We start from the raw sequence: 10,783 nt of genomic DNA, 5'->3' as shown, positions 1-10,783 counted from the left end.
CTGGGTCAGCATATATTCAAAATATACAGAGTATTTTCTATGCTGTAGACTAAGTAATCACAACCTTCCCCAGCATTTAATGTGATAATATGTGGTTCCTTTGTCAGGTAAGGTTCTTCAAGTCTGGTTGGCCTACCTTGAGTGACCTCTGCTGGGTGAGTAGTCAGGAGGACTATGGGGTCACAAGGGTCAGGTCCTACCTGTGACAAGTCAGACATGAGATACCAGAGGAGCAGGCAGCTTATAGGTTGGAAATGAGCAGAGCTAGTCTGTGGCATGGAGACCGAAGATCCTGAGATGCTAACAAGTTGAGTAGCACATGGAGGCAATATCCCTGAGGAGCTGAGAAACCTATCAGATGAGGTAAAGTGATGCCTACTTAGTGCTTTGGATAAGCAAGACCTCAGAGGTAATGGGGAGTCTGAGGGGTGGGAAGCAGCAAAATCTACCTGCTGGGAAAGAGATAAAGACCACAAGAACAGAGAAGACTGTGGGAGGTAGGAACTGGGCCTACTTGTCAATGTAGAGAAGTTAAGAAGTTGAGAAGCCTGTAATCCTATGGGATAGGAAGAAACGGGCCAAACTAGAGGTTCAGAGAGGGCATGTCCAGGAGGTTTCAGGTGGACCTTTCAAGTGAAAATGAGTAGAAATGGCTGGTGAAGAGGGAAAGGCAAGTCTTGGAGGAGCTATGGGGGTGTTATTTGTGGAAAGCAGTGAATCCATCTTTTGGTAAAGGGAAGTCCCAGAAGAGCCAGGCAATGGCCAGGGGTGGGAAGGAAGGGGCTGAGCTGGTGGTGGGATAAATAAATCCTGTAAGAGTCCAGGAAGGCATTGGACTAGAAAAGAGGGGAGTCTCCCTGAAATGTGGGGAAGGGGAGTTCTGGAAGAGCCAGAGAATACACACAGGCTTTCAATGCATTTTATTATTGATCAAAGAATCAGATAATGTTTGTATTTGTTTAATGAAGCTCTATAATAGAATTCAACTTGAGGATTTATACATGATATACTATATCATGGAGCTATGCCTTTAGACACATTTTGTTAATTTAATGTATATATTAATTACTCACTAAACTTTATACTAGTTCTTGTAAATGTATCACATATTTTTCATATCACCATTTTTCAGAAATTTATTTTATAAATTTTGGTAAAAGAGGAAAGGGCTGTGTGTATACAATATCATAATAAAGTAAGGTTAGTGTTGTTATATTGATGTTTGTAACTATAATCTCATAATAAGAAATACGTTTATTTTGTTTTCTTTTACTTTTATCTTTTTTTGTCCATATTTCTTTTCTGAGAAAGAATTTCAAACAGCCTAGGTGTGCCTCAAATTTCTCACCCTCCTGCCTCCATCACCCCACCCCATTTTAGCAATTATGGGAATGAACATAGGGCTTCATGCATGTAACACAAGTACTTTAGTAACTGAGATGCATCCCACAAACAATAAATAATTCATTGATTGAGTCTCTAATTATCAGCTTGCTCCTTGACATCATCTCTGGCATCTTCATTATCTACCATTTCCTCTGAGCCCCCACCCCTAGAGCTCATGATGTAACAAGAAGACATGGAAATAGGGCCTCCCTCAGCTCATAAAAACCAGCCCAGTCCTGATCCAGCGCTGGCAGAGGAGCCCTGCCCTGTACTCCCAGCTGTTCCCATTCAGTGAGCAGCACTGAACACAGACTCACCATGGAGTTGGGGCTGAGCTGGGTTTTGTTCATTGTTCTCTTTAAAGGTAATTTATGCAGAAGAAGAGAGGCTGCATAGGTGAGTTGGTGTGTGTATGAGGGACAGTAGACATGTTACATCTTCCTGATCAGGATTCTATTTTTTTCAGGTGTCCAGTGTGAAATGCAGTTGTTGGAGTCTGGGGGAGGATTGGTGAAGGAAGGGTGTTCCTTGAGAATGTCCTGTGCAACCTCTGGATTTGCCTTCACTATCTCCTGACTAGGCTGGGTCCACCAGGCTCCAGGGAAGGGGTTAGAGTGGATTGGAGAAATTAGAGACAAGTTAATAATTATGAAACATACTATGGTGCATCTGTTAAAGGAAGATTCACCATCTCAAGAGATGATTCCAAAAGTGTTATCTATCTGCAAATGAATAGCATAATAACAGAAGACACAGCCATTTACTACTGTGCAAAGACCACAGTAAAGGGCATTCAGTGTGAGCCCAGATACAAACTTCCCTTCAGGGCTGCTCAGAACCAGCAGGGGGAACTCAGGAGCACAAGGACAGTACAGGAGCAAATGCAGACATAATTTACTGCTGATTTCTGGATTCTCACTTGCCATTCAAGAATATTATCTGCATGTATGACCTATAAAAATGTGACACCTTTGAAAACAAATTCTGTTTATCCAGACTAAAATAGTATATCATATAGTCCAATATTAAGTGAACTAAATGAAGAAAAATCACCTCTAACTGCAGAAATGTCTGCTGTGACCATCAATGTTGATGGGAGGTCAGGAATACAAGAGAGGCTTATACATGAAATGACATTCAAGACAAAGCCTCGGGTACTTTAGGAGCGTGTAATTTTGGAGGACAGATTTAGGTATCAACATTCTGCACAGTCTCCTCTCTCTACTCCATGTCCACCATGACGTCAGCAACCCCCCTCCCCCCCGCACTCCGTAATTCCAAGATGCTCTGCTAGTGGGGGAGTGACGTCATAGGGGGGTGTCATGGAAGGGGGACACTGGCACCCCAGTCTCCTCTCTCTACTTCCTTACATCATGACGTCAGCAGCTTGCCTCACCCGCCCCAGTGCTCCCATGATGCTCTGCGTCTCCACAGGCCCCAAGCCTCATAGCCCAGAGGGGAAGGTGCTGCTACCGAGCCCTGGGTACTGCTCCAAGCGTGCAGGGGACTCCCGGGGAAGACGCCCTTACCCGAGTCCAGCACCCTCAGAGCAGCTAAAGATGGGGCGGAAGGGATGGCTCGGCCGGTCCCAGCACCGCCCACTCTCGCAGAGGACTCAGTTCCCAGCACCCACAGCCTCCAGAAACCGCAGCTCCAGGGGATCCAGCACCCTCGTTCTGTTCTCTGCGGGGGTGCGGGAGCTAACATTACTGAAATTCCAGAACACTAGTAGGTGGGTGAGTCAGCACCCGATGCTCATAAAGACCCAGGGCTCCGGGGTGGACCTGACCTGACCCAGCACGTCGGGGTGCTTGTTAGAACAGGGCCTGGGTGCTCAGACACTCTCCGGGGGATGAGCCTGGGCCACGAGGATGACTCGGTGTGCTCTGAACTGGGTTCGAGGTCCAGCACCCGCATGGAGGGAGAGGAGCACAAGGACAGTACAGGAGCAAATGCAGACATAATTTACTGCTGATTTCTGGATTCTCACTTGCCATTCAAGAATATTATCTGCATATATGACCTATAAAAATGTGACACATTTGAAAACAAATTCTGTTTCTCCAGGCTAAAATAGTATATCATATAGTCCAATATTAAGTGAACTAAATGAAGAAAAATCACGTCTAACTGCAGAAATGTCTGCTGTGACCACCAATGTTGATGGGAGGTCAGGAATACAAGAGAGGCTTATACATGAAATGACATTCAAGACAAAGCCTCGGGTACTTTAGGAGAGTGTAATTTGGGAGGACAGATTTAGGTATCAACATTCTGCATGATCCACGCATCCTAATATTTCTCAGATCTCTATGCCTCTCCCTGAAAACTGTTCAACATGCTCAGTTCTGACTCAACTGTAGTTTTAGCTGATTCAATTTATTTTTCTTTATTTTGGGGGCATGCATTAGAGACAGGGTATCCCTGAAGTCTCCCAGCTGACATGGAACTCACTATGCAGACCAGGTTGATCTCCATCTCACAGAGATGCTCTTGCCTCTTCCTTCTGAGTGCTGGGATTAAAGTTGTGCACCACCATGCTGGGCTCTGACTCAATTTCTTAAACTATAACTTTCGTCCTCGTATTATTACTCCTTGTTCAACAAAAATGCAAATTTGGTTATTTTTCTAAACTCAGATATTAGCTAGAACTCAGAGGAGGCACAGGTCACAGCTCCTGCAAATCCATGGAGAAGGTTGTTAGGGTCTACTCAGTCCCTAGCTCCCGAGTCTTTCTCCTTTAATGTTTCCATAGACTCTCGAAAATGAAAATGCTCGTGACTATTCTAGGTGTCAGTTTGATAAATCAAATTGTGCTATTGATGAATGACTCACCTTGTTCTGTCTAAAGTGTCCTGTGTCACTCTGCAGAGACTGGCAGATGGAAACTCCTAGTATGTTGTGAGTTCTTGTGCACATTGTCCAGGTCTCTACGTACCATGGTATGGCTCCACATGATGATTCTCAGCCTGAATCTGAATCTTGCTGGATGAACTGCCTGCATTAGGCAGCCTTCTGTCCAAGAGCCTCTCAAAAATACTCTACCCCTTCCATGAAGGATAAATTAATTTCTTGGCTTCTCCCCCATCATCTCATTATCAGTAGAAAACTAATAGTTTCAATGAACAGCGATTTGTATGAGACCTGCTTTAGTTCACAAAATATAATTAAAATGTAGGCTCCACACATACAATATCTCTGCATGATTGTATAGCTGAATGCTATATGACAAGAAACAGTGCCAGACAAGAGAAATTTTTCTTTGAGTTGTTGGCCAGGGTGGTCCAAGAGACTCCCAAAATACACAGGCTATTGCCACAGCCCTTGATTGTCTGCTAGATATTGAAGGTAAGTCCCTACTGCTGAAGACAGAACATACTTCATATACAGGATTTGGGGCAATGGAGCTGGAACTGACCTGATGCCGCTTCCCTTGAAGGCTAGCTCTCATGGCTTTGGAGAACACTATGAAGGTGCCAAGGGAAAATACCTGTTGATGGTCCAACACCAGCTTCAAGACCAAATAACCACATCAGTGACTGGCACAGCATACAGCACTGGTGCAGTAGTGGTACTTTTATCTTTGGGTCAATCATGAGCTACCTAATTAGACTAAAAGCCCACTGAAAGAGAGGAACCTCAAATGTGGTACTGTAAACATAGCCAAATACACGTGGATGGAGTGGCCATAGATCTTAGAGAAAACCCCAAGACTGTCACATCCTTAGACTAATGTACTTTCTTACTATGTGCAAAATATATTATCCTTACATTTACAGACAAATATCCCAGTCACCACTCATCAAAGAAGCTTCCTTTGCACCAGACAGAGACTATTATCAAGTACCATAATTGGTCACACACAGACATGGTATATGAATTGCCCAGACCTAAGTGACACATCCACAATGAAACCTCTACACCTAAGGCTCATGGAATATAGAGCAGGGGTAAGAAAGAAGACACTAATGAATTCCTTACTTCTCATTAATGAAGCTCCCTCATGCAACTGAGGGCCAGGAACACAAAAGGTTACAAATGCCCAAATGTAGAGTCTGCAGAATGCTGGTCCTTGGGCAGGACTCCTATATTAAACTTCACCCACTCCGTTCAGGGATCATTCTAGAAGAGGCCGTGGAAAGATTGTCAGAGCCAGGGAAGAGGTTCATGACCTAATGGAAATAGAATCCTACAAGCTCCTGGGACCCTTATCATTTGAATCTACAGCAATGGTGCCAGGATATACAAATCTCATGCAAACTCAAGCATAGAACTGGGCAAATGAACAGGAGACCTCAATCTTAAGAATAATAGAGAACTCATTATTGCTAGGTGAGAAAGAGATAATCTTCCTAAAAAAGGGATTCCAGATAAGCCGATTAGACCTCAGTAGATGAACTTGCACTGAGTAACATCTGGGGACATTAACTTGACACAATAGGCCTTAACACAAATGACAGAATGTATGAATTCCAGTGGGGGGCTATAGGGAGGTGTCAGTGTGTCAGGGTGATTAAGATTCATTGAAGGTGATTAAGATTGATTGAGATGTTCTGTATTAAATACACAAAAATTCAATAAAAACATTTTTAAAATGTTCGTTCCTTCATGTGTGATGGTTACTTCTTGTGGTTAATGAGGAAAACCATTCATCTAATCACATAAGTCCACTGCTGTGCAACAGCTTGGCTGAAGTGGCAAGACAGATATATGCTCATTTACAGTAGGAAAAGATGGGACATGTGTGAGACAGCTTCCCTCTTACTGTTCTGCTGAGAGTTTTGCTTCAGAGTCACATTGTACATTTTGCTTCTCGGGAAAGGGGAGGTAGGACAAATTGATAAGAGGTATGACTCTAACCTCCATGAGACTTGTGCTATTTTGGGTCATTTATAGACAGTTACAGCAAAAAAATATTTGCAAAGTGAAAGGAGGTGTCATTAATAGAAAACACAGCCATTACAAAAATACGTATCATTTCTGTGGTGGTAACCGTTAAATTCTGCTCACTTGGTAATTTTCACGTATAAAAATAGGATTTCTCAAGTTAAAGTATTCATGCATTTCTCAAAGTGTTTATGCAGCAAAGGAAATGTTCAGCACAACAAAGAGACAGATAATGAATTTGAAAAAAAAGTCTTTAATTTTCCAATTACATTGTAAAGCATATTTTGTGGCCATATTCACCTCACATTAGCTATGTTCCCTCTAACATGCTGAACGACCCCCTTCTTCTTCCCTACTATCCCCCTCTATACCTCTGTCTTTCTTTGTGCAGGTCACGTGTAGGTGACCACAGCCTTTGTGTGCTCATAGCTGTAACTGCCATGCTTCATCTAAAATGTGGAGTTCAAAGTACTCCTTTCTATATTCCAGTTATTACAGTCTCTCTACCCCCTCTTCCATGATGACCCTTAGGCCTTAAAATGGGTGATATAAGTGTTTCATTTATGGCTGAGCACTCAACAGGCACATATTCTCAACACTTTAACTAGTTGTGGATCTCTGAATCAACCATTGTTCTGTGAAAAAAAAAAAATAAAAGATGCTTCTTTGACCCCGCCTAGGGGCACCACTGTGTATTTAGACACAAATAGGAGAGAGTGTTTAGATTGATGTCCACTTAGCAGAATCTCTGTGGTTCATTCTTCCTTAGTGCCTATGACCTGCAGCCATAGGCTTTTGACCAGGTTCATAGTACCAGGCAATTATTCATTCCTGTGTGACAGGCTTCAGAAGCCATCAGAATGTGACTGGCTAACCCCCATCCCACTAAACAGTCTTGCTACTAGTGCACAAAGAAAAGCATCTTGATTTGAAGGATGAAGTTGTAGCTTGTAGAGTTCAAACTGGGAAGTATTATTGATGACTTTAAGCCCTCAGAATCCAGCACAGCGCCTTTTTGTACTGTGAACACCAGCCAGCAGGGTAGAAGCTTCCAAGTCACGTTCATCTTGAATTAACAGTCCCTGTGTCCAGAGTGTATGGCTTTTTCAGCAATAAGGTCTTGCCATTTATGTTCTAGTGGGCAACCATGAGAAATAACAATAGCCTATGGTGTTTGGGGAACCTATAGCCAACAATTCATGGGGAAATAGCCTAAAAGTAGAACTGAATTTTTAAAAATATTTTATTTATTATTTTCATTTTATGTGCATGAGTGTATTGCCTGCATGTACGTGAGGGCACTTGTGTCATGCAATACCATGGTCATCAGAAGAGGGCTTTGGATTCCCCTGGAACTGGAGTTAAGGACGGTTCATAGCCATGTGGGTGCTAGGAATTGAACCCGGGTCCTCTGTAAGAGCAATCAATGCTCTTAACCTCTAGGGTGCTGGGAATCAAACCCGGGTCCTCTGTAAGAGCAATCAATGCTCTTAACCTCTGAGCCATCTCTCCAGTTGCTGTTTTTGGTAAGACTCCATCTATCTTGGTAAGACTCTATCTCTGCAGTTCCAACCCACCATGAGAGATGAGCCTATTGTGCAATAGCAGCATGACTGTTATGAGGGTAAATGGTCACTTTCTTCTTGTATCTGATGCATGATCCACAGGAGGATGTTTATGCCTGAAACGGTAAACTTGACCCGAGCCCATGTTTAGGGAGATCACAAGCCCTTGGGAGAGCGTACAGTTTTCATTTTGCTAAATGGCCATAGAACGAGCCTACCTCCTATGCATGTATATTTATAAACTTTACCTTGCTGTCAACTTTGGTCAGGAGAAATATTTTCCTGTCTTCTTGAGGGTAGTGCTTAATGCAGAGATTTTTTTAACTGCTCAAAGTATTGAAAAATATGTCTCAGTGTTCAGCAGTAGATAGGTCATTGATAACCTCCCCGCAACCAAAGCTTAGGGAACATCTAGAGAGGGTGCATAAAGAATGATAAGAATCAGAGGATGGGGATGAAAGATGTGAAATGGTGACTTCTGGGCATGACATTACCGTTGCTCATGAACACATAACAGCTGCCATTACCTGATGAGACCTACACAAGATCTCCCTAGTTGAATTTACAGTGTCAATTAGAGAGACTCCAGAGGCCCTACCTCTAACTGAGAAAGTATTGGGACATGACTGATGCTGAGGGAGGCATAGTCACTTTTCTTTAGGGGTGTGTCATATAGTAGGCTGTCTATGCCCCAGAGGATACACATAGATATGCGCTAATACATAGTATAGCACTAATGTGACTTAATGTGTTATGAATTAATAAAAAAAGAGGACATGAATTTAGGAGTTGAGAACTGTTGGAGAGTGCTGGAGGGAGGAGAATGGAGTTATGTGGATGTAGCTACCATCACAATATATGGTATATGCATGAAATTTTCAACTAACAACTAAAACTATTAGAGAAAAACTACAGCTTCTGGTAGTCATATTATCAACTCATACAGGGTAGTGCTATAGAAACTGGTTTATTAAATTCTACAGGGTTCTATAAAATTTGGATGTGTATGATAATATACACATCCAAATTTATATAGTAATAGGTACTTTAGGAAGTATATATAGTAATAGGTTTCCATCTGGTTTTTACATCCATTCTTTCCTTTGTTTGACGATCACCTACCATTCTCTTTCCGTTGTCCCCTCATTTCTATCCCTGTATAAGCCATTCAGGCTCCAGTAATCCCCTGTATATTTTTTGTCATATGTTTGTAGTCCCATCATGTTGTTTAGCAGTTTCCTCTGAGATTGATCCTTCCATCTTTGAGGAAAACTTGAAGAAAGAATGTTCTAAACAGTGATAAACATCAGATTCTCCATAGAGGTAAACAATAGAATGTCTAAAGGGAGAAAAAATGATGTTCTAAAAAGAATAACACAATAGCTTCATAAAGTCTCTAAAAGTGACTAGATTCACTAGCCCCTTCCTCCCCAAGCATATATAAGCCCTAAGGACTCTGAGAACATTCTTAAACAAGCTGAGCTGCCTGGAAGAAGCAAACATATATGAGCAGAACATCAAGATGGGTTTGTTGGTATCCTTAATTTATTCTGTCATTGGTGTCCCAAGTGTGGTGAGTAGGCATTTATTCACATATCCCCAGGAATAGTGTCACGCAACAAAGAAAACCTTACTACCGCACCTGTCATAAATTATTTCTTTTCTCTGGCCTCTGTAAACACCCACTCTAACTTAAACCCAGGAATCTAAGAATTTTGATGTGAGAGTCTGTACAAGACTGAGAAACTATAAACATTTTCTTTCTTGAATTAGTTCACTAAGCAGAGTATTTCTCTGTTTCAGGAATTTTCTGAAAATGTGAGGATACAGTTTCCTTAAGTGCCGAGTACAATCCCAATTTGTATATTTTACCATATTTTCATGCCATGTTCTTCAGTGGGTGTGAAGGCTGATTCCATAGCTATGGTGAACTTGAATGTGCAGATATTTGTCATAGGGTACAGAGTCTTTGTTAAGTTTCCAGCAGTGTTACATTTGGATATTATGTTAGTTTTATTTTGAGTTGTTTTTGAAAAGCCTTCACACTGATCTCTACAGTAGCTGCAACAATACACCAGCAACACTGACTGACTAAGGCTCCCCTTTCCGCACATTCTTGTCCTTTGTTTTCTTGATAACAGCCATTCTCAATGAGGTGAGATGAGCTATCAAAGCAATTTAAATTTACCTCTTCTGATGGTGAATAGCCTTAGATATTAAAATAATTAGTAGAAAATGCAGAAAAACCTTTACAACTACACTTTTGATGGTGATTATTATCTAGACTGTATAACACAGTAAAATATCAACTTCAAAAATCTAATAAAATCAATAAATAGAAAAATTAACAGATGGTTTTCAGAGGGGGACATACAAGTGATTAATATCCTTTGAAATCAGAAAACACAAATGAAAATGCATATTTGCTCCATCTCACCCCAGTCAGAATGGCATTCTTTAAAGAAAAATGACAGCAAATGCTGATGAAGATACACAGAAAGAGAAACTCCTTACTGTCTGTCACACATATTTATAGTGGCATACATACATATGCAGATTTTCTCCGTAGGCAAGTTGAGCATTTTTAATCCTCTTCTGTAATTTCTCAAACCCATTTAACACACACACACACACACACACACACACACACACACACCAACACACACACAGACCAGTATGGACAAGTTTGTCTGGGAGAGAAAACGGGAAGTATTTTGACATTATTCCCCTTCAGTAACATTACTTGTTCCTCTTCCATGTCCCACCATGCACTTTGTTGGCCCATATATACAACCTGAAATCTGCCACCAGATAGGTTTCATTATACATTACATATTTTAGTGTATATATAACATTTGTGAAGAAAAATGCACTGTCCATCTTTGTCTTCTTGAATTTGTATTAGGATTACTTCACAGCATAAATATCTCCTGCCAAATCCATTT

Source organism: Nannospalax galili, unplaced genomic scaffold, assembly GCF_000622305.1.
Source record: "Nannospalax galili isolate Female #2095 unplaced genomic scaffold, S.galili_v1.0 scaffold130, whole genome shotgun sequence".
In the NCBI taxonomy this organism is placed as follows: domain Eukaryota; kingdom Metazoa; phylum Chordata; class Mammalia; order Rodentia; family Spalacidae; genus Nannospalax; species Nannospalax galili.
The sequence above is the reverse complement of the archived record's forward strand: the minus strand, read 5'-3'. Positions refer to the sequence as shown.